An 11,562-nucleotide genomic window follows, 5' to 3' on the forward strand; every position below is an offset into this window, starting at 1 on the left:
TTTCCTCACTTTGTTCGAACATCATAGCCCGGATCATTGCTTGGACTCCTGCCATCGTGATTGGCTCGAGTGCAGCTGCTACCTCTAGTACACGCTCAATCACCTATGGTTCAGGCTGTTGGTTTCCATTAGCATTTCATAATCTGCTGCGGGTGCTCACCATGTCAATCTATACACCAAATCATACCTTTGGTTTGTAGTGATGAGAATTAAGATAGGGAAAGCTTTATTTACGATAGACATATAAATCTCCTTATCACTCTGAAAAGTTACATGTCATTTCTAATATCCTAATTAAACGTTTAGAAACCTGAGCATATAAAATTTCTAGATTCGGTCGGCAATAGGCCATAGATTTGATCAAACGAGAGCATTATAAAGCATATAATGCATCTTATAGCATAAATCATTTAGCACATAAAAGCAATTTAGGCATCTCCCCTAAATAAACTAGTACTCGTGTCTATTCAGGCATACATCCTAAATATAGCAGACCCTCATCTCACAATCATCGCTTAGAATTCTAGGTTTAAGTCTAGAAATCCTACAAATTCCTAGTTCGCATAAACTAATGCTCTGATACCAACTGTGACATCCCCATTTTCACGGCTAGAAAAGACTGATTTGTTTATGCTTATTTAAAAATCAGAATATCCTTTTTGAAACATAGTATTGCGGAATTTGTTCCCAAAAAACAAGATAATGATGTTATCAAAGCATTTTCGAAGAAATGTACTTTTATTTATATTAAAACATTAGGATGTCATCGTCAATACATAAACATAAGCATAATGAAATATTACAAGCATTAAACTAGTGGCTTAATACTCCTTGAATCTCTCAGCAGAATGTATCTTTCATATAGCCACATGTGATACAATAATCTGAATGGGTCAGGTTGGGAAACCTGGTGAGCACATATGGTTTTCAACACGCCATAATATAATTATTATGTTTATTCATCAATCAGTTAACCCAATTTCCCATCCCCATTATCTTCTTTATTATTAAGGATCTACCCTATGAATCATATATTCATCTTTTGTTTATTCCTAAGGAATAGGCATAAATTCCATTGCTATCAGGGTTTATCCAACATGAACTAAGTCGATAGCTGCCATTGTTATCTATTAGGCATAACTGCCAATGTTATCTATTAGGCACTAAGTCCATATCTGTCAATGTTCAGTTATAAGGCACTAAGTCAATAGATGCTAGATCATTCAGTATAACGACTTGAAATCACTAGTAAATATTATTTATAGATTCATAATAACGATAATAAACTTAAACATAAGTTATACTTAAAGTGTGGTAAGCATAACTCACTTAGAAGGGGGTTTAGTGAGGAACCAGACTTTGTGCCGGTAGAACTTCTGAGCCGAAAGCTCTTCTTCTTGGGGTCTTATGGTGCTCCGAGACTCGCTACTAACACCTAGGAGGTACTAAGGAGAAGAATAGATGATTTGGGGTGTTTGGGAGAGAAATGAGTGAAGAGGTGTGGAGAAATGAGTAAAAAACACCTTCTATTTATAGGATGCCAGCTCGTATGTACGCGGGATGTACGCAAGGGGACACTAGGCGTACTCAATATGTTGGGCGTACTCCGAGATACATTGGGCCTAATCATGCCTGGTGTCGCCATCCCATGCAAACTTGTGAGAAGAAGTAGTGGCCCGGATCTTGCCATGTGGCACTTCGAGGTTTAATCCAAAAATTAATTATCTTCTAAAATCCGTAACTTTCGCATACGAGCTCCATTTTTTTATGTTATTTATATCCACACCTAGGTTGCAACGTGATCTACAACTTTTCTTTAGATTCCATCGGCTAATTTGGAATTTATTTTTAAAGTTATATTTTAACAGGCTTAGACAGTTAAAGTCCGTTAAAAATTCATAGCTTTGCCATCCGACGTTCGTTCTCGGCTGTCTTTATATTGTTGAGCTCCTATTAACGAGATATTCAATTCTCATTAAGATGATGTCGGCTAAAAATCGACCGATCTAAAATTCGATTTCCGAGTTGCGTACCGCTATGCTAACTCTTAATCATAACTTCCTCTAACAAAGTCAGATTTGGAAGTTCTCTATATATACGTTCTCTGTTTAATGTCTACTACGACTTTCGTGTTGATATCTAAGGCTAAAAAGTATTTTATCAGAAATTTACTTTTTATGATACGCTGAGCTGTGTCGGTTTAAACATGAAACTTCGACGCGTCATAACTTCTTAGTTATAAGTAAGTTTTCAGCGTTCTTTATATGTATAAAATCCTTGTGACGTATACTATAACTTTGGTTAAGATTATTTATTCTAAGTAATCTTCTATCAAAAGTCGTTTTTAATACTAATTATTTCTAAATTGAGTAGCCCAAATCTTCGGGCATTACATATATATATATATATATATATATATATATATGTGTGTGTGTGTGTGTGTGTGTATGTGCATTTTGATGGTTTATATGGTCTATTTTCAGTATGGTGACTCTTCAAGGTAGACCAGTTGGTGGTTCTGGTGTTGGTGAGGGTTCAGGCTTGGGTTCTAGAGCTGGACAGTTGGATGATCAGATGAGAGAGTTCATTTCATCTGAGATTACCTGCAACATACTTGAGCAGACTCCTGCGATCTATGGTACGATCAATGAGGTTATCATGCAGGTGTTGGAGGATCACTTGAGCTCTTTTTGTTCTAAGATGGTGGCTTTGATTGGGGCATGTTCGTTGACCTTCAGGGAGTTCCGGGCATGTGGGGCTACGGAGTACTTCGAGGAGAAGGACTTATTCGTGAGAAGGAGTTGGTTAGCAGGTGTCTCTAATGCCTTCCGCACTCACAATTTTCCCGATGGGGCAAAGGTCAGACTTGCTTCCTATCTTCTGAATAACAAAGCTTGAGACTGGTGAGAGGAGGTTGGGCGCTCCGTTGGTGATGTGGCGGTTGACTCGATGGCATGGGATGATTTTGTGTAACGCCCGGGTTTCAGGGTGAAGCATTTTTGTCAATGTAATAGTCTAGGTCAACTCTTGTAACTCTTTTTGAAGTAATTAAGGTGAAATATTTGAGTATTATGTGAATTATGTGTGTTTATGTGTTTATTATTTAATTATAAATGTATAATTAATAAAGAATAAAACTGAGCGTTAAAATTAAAGTGTGAGATAATCCCGATATCTCTACATAAAGTTGTAGAATATGTCTCAAGGTTTCTGTGCATATAAGGAACGCCGAAATCCGAGTTATAACGATGAAGTTATGACCCGTCGAAGTTTCACGACAGAACCGGCACGATACCAGGAAGCGTGAATAGTGAATTTACAATAGAGCGAGATTTAGCCTTAACGATCTAAACAAAAGTCGTAGAATATGTTAAACTAAGAACATCGATAAAAAGAACGCCCAAATCTGACTTCGTATGAAGAAGTTATGAGATTTTAAACAGACCAATCCTGTCCCGGCCTGTTAAAAATATAACTTTAAAAATAAAGTCAAAATTAGCCGACGGAGTCTAAACGAAAGTTGTAGAGTACGCCTCCACCTACGTTTGGATATAAAGAACGTTAAAAACGGAGTTCGTATGAACGAGTTACATATTATAATAGCATATTTACGTATTAAAATAAAGTATAAATCATGTATACGTACACATATATATACATATGTATATATCATTAGAAAGGTATCGACGATGCGGTCATTATAAGACTAATATTGAGTTCTTTCGACATTAGTTTAGTACAAATATCATTAAATCCATTTAAAATAGTATTATAGAGGGGTGTTTAGTTGTTTATATAATTAAAAGGTCATTAAGTAATTATGGAGGGTAGTTTTTGAAAATTCAATTAGTATAAATAAGAGCCTTGGGCTCTCATATTTCTTGCACCATTCTCTTGATTCAAGAGTCTTTCTCTCCTTATCCCCCGAGCATTTCGGTCCCTCGTGATTCGACTTCTCTTTCTGTAGTTTAGTATAGTAAGGTGAGCGCTGATTCGCTGCACGAATCTTTCTTAGAAAGATTCAGCGACGAAGTTCTACCCCTGCAGAGCCCGACTCCTAGCTAAAATCCCTTTGTAAGTAAGTTATGCTTACCTTATTTTAATATAGCTTATATTTAAAATTAGTATTGTTATTATGAACTTATAATAATAATAATAGCTAGACTATTAATTAGTCTCGGCGAATAATAGACTAAACTCTAGTGGTAATAATACTAGGTTTCATCAAAGAAAATTCTATTTAAGAAGCGAAGCGCTGTCTGAGTTCGGAATCACCACCTTTTCAAGTGAGTGCATAGTTACTTTCATCTTACACATAGATATGAAGTATTTTATATATTACGTGCTATGTGTGCATATTATCTGTATACTTGTTATCTATGCTGGATGAATGTTTTTATACAAGTTTTAAATGATTTAAACTGTATATGTATTTTATATCTACAAAAATGTTGGGGTAAAACATGGGTAGATGTAATAAGACGATGTGTGATAAAATGATGAGAGGTCTCAATGTTGTTGTTGTTGATCCAGTCATCTAGCGGAGTATAGATGACGACCACAGACTCTTCTAGACAGTCCAGTGGAACACTAGCAGGCTCGCAACCTGTAGGTGTTGTGAACGATGTGTTCACCGGTGTACTCCATCCCCCACATGGTTGCCTATTAGGACATTTATTGCTGAGGAATCCCCTTAGCAGTAGTGTCTGTCCCGATGATGATCCTTAGGCTAGGTCCCTTATGATAGGTGTTTAGGGACGTAAAGTGAGGATAACGGGAACGGGTAATCGGGTTATTGTTGATTGATGAAATTAATAAACTTATTTATTGTGGGTTGAAAACCCTATGTGCTCACCAGGATCCCAAGCCTGACCCACTCAGTTTTATGTATTACAGGTAGTGGCGCATGAGCATAGGTGTGATGTTTTGGACGAGGGATTACGGATATAGGCCTGTAGATATGAAATAATGTAGTAAGGCTTATATTGTACTGTTTATACTTTTGATCTGTACGAACATGACATCCCGAGTCTTTTAATGAAATACATTTCTATGGAAATGCGTTTGATAAATCTTTATCATATTATTGTTTTGGGACAAATTCTGAAACCCTTTTATTAAAAGATAACTCTGATTTTGAAATAAAATATAAACAAAACCGGTCTTTTCTGGCCTTGATTTTGGGGATGTCACAGTTGGTATCAGAGCATTAGTTTAAGCGAACTAGGAATTTGTAGGATTTCTAGACTTAAACTTAGAATGCTAAGCGATGATTGTGAGGTGTGAGCACTAGCTTATTTTAGGAATTGTGCCTAAAATGCTTTTATGTGCTAAATGCTTTATGCATGATATGCTGTTATTTTGTTCGGATCTATGGTCTGTTGCCGACCGGATCTGGAAACCTTATGTGTTTAGGATTCTAAAAGTACGACTACGATATTAGAACTAGCATGTAAACGTTTCGGAGTGATAAGGATGATTTAAACGTCTATCCTAAATAAAGATCTAAATTCACCTTATTTGGTGTATAGATCAAAATGGCAAGGACCCGTAGCGGAAATGTGAACGCGAATGGAGGTAGGAACCAACCCCCAGTGATCAAGCAAATACCAGTTGTGGAAGCCGCTGCCGGACCAATAACATTGGCCGGAGTGCAAGCAATGATCCAGGCAATGTTGGATCGTCAAATGGAGGAAACCAGGCGTTTGCTCCAGCAAAATCAAAAGGAAGCGACTATTCAGATCGAACAGCCCGAGTTGAACGAAGGGCAGACTGAAGAAGGAAACTACAGTGGGACTATTGGTCATGCCAACCCACCGATAGTTAGGCAAAATCACCAGGATGGAGGAAATGATGGACGTGGATTCAAATACAAGGATTTCATGGCATCCAAGCCACCGAGTCTATCTGGAAGCCCGACGCCGGTGGAAGTCATGAACCGGATCTCTGAGATGGAGACAATGTTTGAGAGTTGCGAGTGTAGCAATAGGCAAAAGACCGCTCTCGCAGTTCTCCTATTGAAATCTGGAGTACTAAGCTGGTGGAAGCTATTAGCTGATTCGATGCCCAAAGGTGAAGCAAGCAAGATGTCGTGGGAGGATTTTCTGGTACAGTTGAAGATGCAATACTGCTCTGAGCAGGATCTTCTGGAGATGAACAACGAATTCCAGAATCTGAAGAAGGGAAGAATGAGCGTTACTGAATATGCTGCAAGCTTTACTGAGAAAATGAAGCTTGTTCCTCACCTCGTCCCAACTGAACTCTCCAAGGTTAACAAATTTGCCCTCGGATTACCAGCGGAATTCGGTCCAATGGTCAAGCAAACTACCACTCTGAAAGCCGCCATCTGGGCTGCTAAGAATGTGGAGACCCAGATACGAGAAAAGGGTCTGGAGAGAGCGGAAGTGGGAGAGAAAAGGAAATTTGACGGATCCTCGAGGTCCGGTAAGAAAGGTAAATTCTCGAAGTCTGGTTCGAGAGGAGGAGGATCAGAAGCAAAGTGGTGTGACAAGTGCAAGAAGAAGCACTTTGGGAAGTGTGATGGAGGAGTCACTTGTTACAAATGCGGAAAGCCTGGGCACTATGCCAATGAATGCACCCTCAACCAGAAGGCCTGTTATGGGTGTAATGAAGAAGGGCACATTTTGAAGGACTGCCCGAAGAAGAAGGAGGCAGGAAGACCCAACATACCACCAAAGCCGAAGGCGAGAGCCTTCCAGATGACGCTCGAGGCTGCAAAGGAGGCAGCAGATGTCGCTTCAGGTACCTTTCTTGTAAATGGTTTGCCTGCAAATATACTATTTGATTCCGGAGCCAACTACTCCTTTGTGTCACATAAATTTGGTGCGAAATTAGCATTGCCTGTAGAAAAACTAGATAATGCCCTGATTGTAGAAGTTGCCAGTGGCAAATTCATACCTGTTAGTAATCGTATTAGGAACATCGTCATTGACCTAAACAGAAACGAATTCCATGAGGAACTATTACCCATAGAGTTAAACGGTTTCGACATCGTTTTGGGTATGGATTGGCTTAGCGCCAACGATGCCGAGATATTATGCCGGAAGAAGATAGTAAGGGTGAACCCACCCGGAAAGGAATCATTTATGGTGTACGGGGATAAACGCAGAGTGAATTCTGCAATCATCTCCCTGATGAAAGCCAGGAAATGTTTGTCCAAGGGATGTGCATCGTACTTGGCATTCGTAATCGATGCTAAGAAGGAGAAGAAAGAGGTGCAGAATATACCGGTTGTGTGTGATTATCCGGAAGTCTTTCCCAAAGATCTTCCCGGATTACCACCTGACAGGCAAGTGGAGTTTCGTAGAGACTTATTACCAGGAACAACACCGATAGCAAAGGCACCTTACCGATTAGCATTAACGGAGATGAAGGAGCTCATGACGCAACTTCAGGAGCTGTTGGATAGCGGTTTCATTTGACCTAGTTCATCACCCTGGGGAGCTCCGGTGTTATTCGTAAAGAAGAAGGACGGAAGCATGAGGATGTGCATAGACTACCAAGAACTGAATAAGGCAACGGTGAAGAACAAGTATCCATTGTCGAGGATTGATGACCTATTCGATCAGCTGCAAGGTTCGAGCTACTTCTCAAAGATCGATCTTAGGTCAGGATATCATCAGCTGAAGGTGAGAGAGCAGGACATTGAGAAGACTGCATTCAGAACAAGATATGGACACTACGAGTTCTTGGTTATGTCATTCGGCCTAACCAATGCTCCCGCAACATTCATGGATTTGATGAATAGGGTTTGTAAACCATTCCTCGATAAATCTGTGATAGTGTTCATCGACGACATTCTCATCTACTCGAAAAGCCAGGAGAAGCATGGCAAGCATCTACGAGAAGTGTTGGAGGTGTTAAAGAAGGAGAAGCTTTTTGCAAAGTTCTCCAAATGCGACTTTTGGATACGGGAAATCCAATTCTTGGGTCATGTTGTTAACCAAGAAGGAATAATGGTTGACCCCACCAAGATCGAGGCTGTAATGAAGTGGGAACGTCCGAAGAGTCCCACGGAGATTCGAAGCTTTCTAGGATTAGCCGGATATTACCGACGATTTATCAAAGGCTTTTCTTTGATAGCTGCCCCATTAACAGCTTTGACTCATAAAGGAGCTACGTATACATGGAGTGAGAAACACGATGAGGCATTCGAGAAGCTAAAGAAGAAGTTATGTGAAGCACCAATACTTTCTCTACCTGATGGAGTCGAAGATTTTGCGGTTTATAGTGATGCATCTGGAGTCGGGTTGGGTTGCGTTCTAACCCAAAGAGAAAAGGTGATAGCATACACATCTCGACAATTGAAAGAGCACGAAAAGAACTACCCCACTCATGATCTAGAGTTGGCAGTGGTAGTATTTGCCTTAAAGATATGGAGGTATTACCTCTACGGCACGAAGTGTAAGCTTTTCACTGATCATAAGAGTCTTCAGTATCTCTTTAATTAGAAGGAGTTGAACATGAGGCAACGACGCTGGCTAGAACTTCTCAAGGACTACGACTGTGAGATACTTTACCACCTAGGTAAAGCAAATATTGTTGCTGATGCTCTCAGTCGGAAAGTCAACCTTGAAAGGAAAAGGCCAAGAGCGTTAAGAATTGAAGTCGTCTCGACGATTGTGGAAAGTATCAGGAAAGCTCAAGAAGAAGCTTTAGGGAAGAATGACCGAAAGGAAGAACCTTTGGGCAAAACGTTAGTATTCGGAGCAAACAGTCGAGGACTGAAGGTATTCCAAGATCGAATTTGGGTACCTAAGACGGGAGGAATAAGAGATCTTCTAATGGAAGAAGCACACAAGACCATGTACTCGATTCATCCCGGTAGCACTAAAATGTATAGGGACCTAAAACCCTACTACTGGTGGCCGACGATGAAGCTCGATGTTGCGAAGTACGTGGCCGAGTGCGTAACACGTGCGAGGGTGAAGGCACAACATCAAAAACCGTATGGGAGTTTAGAACCCTTACCTGTACCCATGGGTAAATGGGAAGACATCACCATGGATTTTGTGACTAAACTGCCCAGAACGAAGAACGAACACGACATGATTTGGGTAGTCGTGGATCGTTTCACCAAGAGTGCACACTTCATAGCCGCCAACGAGAAGTGGTCTATGGATAAGCTCGCAAACGCTTACGTGAAGGAAATTGTAAGACTTCACGGTGTCCCTCTTACGATTGTATCAGATCGTGATAGTCGTTTCACATCACGGTTTTGGAGGAGTCTACAACAGGAGTTGGGTACAAAGTTGTGTTTAAGTATTGCTTACCATCCGCAAACTGATGGTCAGAGCGAAAGAACGATTCAGACGCTGGAAGATATGCTGAGAGCATGTACCCTCGAATTCCAAGGGAATTGGGATGAGCACTTACCTCTGGTAGAATCTTCCTACAACAATAGTTTTCACTCGAGCATCAAGATGGATCCTTATCAAGCCTTGTATGGGCAGAAGTGTCGTACACCGTCTTGTTGGCTTGAAGCCGGAGAGAAGCAGTTTATGGGCCCCGAGATAGTGCATGAGACTGCTGAGAAGTTGAAGGTGATTAGGGAAAGGATGTTAGCAGCACAGGATCGCCAGAAGAGCTATGCTGACAAGAAAAGACAACCGATAACTTTCGAAGTTGGGGATTCCGTTTTGCTTAAAGTCTCACCGTGGAAGGGACTTATACGATTTGGGAAACGAGGAAAGTTGAGTCCAAGGTTTATTGGACCATTCAAAGTTCTTCAGAAGATTAGGAACCAAGCTTAAAAACTGGAATTGCCCGAAGAACTCAATGGTATTCATAACACCTTCCATGTGTGTTATTTGAGGAAATTCACGGGAGATGTTCCCGACATAATTCCAATCTCAAAGTTAAAGATGGATGAAAATAAAAGGCTGATCGAAGAGCCTGAGGCAATTGTTGACCGTAAGACTAAGAAGTTACGACGCAAGATGGTCGACTTGGTGCTAGTACGATGGAAACATTCGAATGGGCCGAATCTCACTTGGGAAACAGAGGATGACATGATGAGTCGCTATCCACATCTTTTTGCTGATGCATGATTCCGGGACGGAATCATCCTAAGGGGGAGAGAATTGTAACGCCCGGGTTTCAGGGCTAAGCATTTTTGTCAATGTAATAGTCTAGGTCAACTCTTGTAACTCTTTTTGAAGTAATTAAGGTGAAATATTTTAGTATGATGTGAATTATGTGTGTTTATGTGTTTATTATTTAATTATAAATGTATAATTAATAAAGAATAAAACTGAGCGTCAAAATTAAAGTGTGATATAATCCTGATATCTCTACATAAAGTTGTAGAATATGTCTCAAGGTTTCCGTGCATATAAGGAACGCCGAAATCCGAGTTATAACGATGAAGTTATGACCCGTCGAAGTTTCACGACAGAACCGGCACGATACCAGGAAGCGTGAATAGTGAATTTACAATAGAGCGAGATTTAGCCTTAGCGATCTAAACAAAAGTCGTAGAATATGTTAAACTAAGAACATCGATAAAAAGAACGCCCAAATCTGACTTCGTATGAAGAAGTTATGAGATTTTAAACAGACCAATCCTGTCCCGGCCTGTTAAAAATATAACTTTAAAAATAAAGTCAAAATTAGCCGACGGAGTCTAAACGAAAGTTGTAGAGTACGCCTCCACCTACGTGTAGATATAAAGAACATCAAAAACGAGGTTCGTATGAACAAGTTACATATTATAATAGCATATTTACGTATTAAAATAAAGTATAAATCATGTATACGTACACATATATATACATATGTATATATCATTAGAAAGGTATCGACGATGCGGTTATTATAAGACTAATATTGAGTTCTTTCGACATTAGTTTAGTACAAATATCATTAAATCCATTTAAAATAGTATTATAGAGGGGTGTTTAGTTGTTTATATAACTAAAAGGTCATTAAGTAATTATGGAGGGTAGTTTTTGAAAATTCAATTAGTATAAATAAGAGCCTTGGGCTCTCATATTTCTTGCACCATTCTCTTGATTCAAGAGTCTTTCTCTCCTTATCCCCCGAGCATTTCGGTCCCTCGTGATTCGACTTCTCTTTCTGTAGTTTAGTATAGTAAGGTGAGCGCTGAAGCGCTGCACGAATCTTTTTTAGAAAGATTCAGCGATGAAGTTCTGCCCCTGCAGAGCCCGACTCCTAGCTAAAACCCCCTTGTAAGTAAGTTATGCTTACCTTATTTTAATATAGCTTATATTTAAAATTAGTATTGTTATTATGAACTTATAATAATAATAATAATAGCTAGACTATTAATTAGTCTCGGCGAATAATAGACTAAACTCTAGTGGTAATAATACTAGGTTTCATCAAAGAAAATTCTATTTAAGAAGCGAAGCGCTGTCTGAGTTCGGAATCACCACCTTTTCAAGTGAGTGCATAGTTACTTTCATCTTACACATAGATATGAAGTATTTTATATATTACGTGCTATGTGTGCATATTATCTGTATACTTGTTATCTATGCTGGATGAATGTTTTTATACAAGTTTTAAATGATTTAAACT

The sequence above is a fragment of the Lactuca saligna genome, chromosome 5, assembly GCF_052625555.1.
Source record: "Lactuca saligna cultivar CGN05327 chromosome 5, ASM5262555v1, whole genome shotgun sequence".
In the NCBI taxonomy this organism is placed as follows: domain Eukaryota; kingdom Viridiplantae; phylum Streptophyta; class Magnoliopsida; order Asterales; family Asteraceae; genus Lactuca; species Lactuca saligna.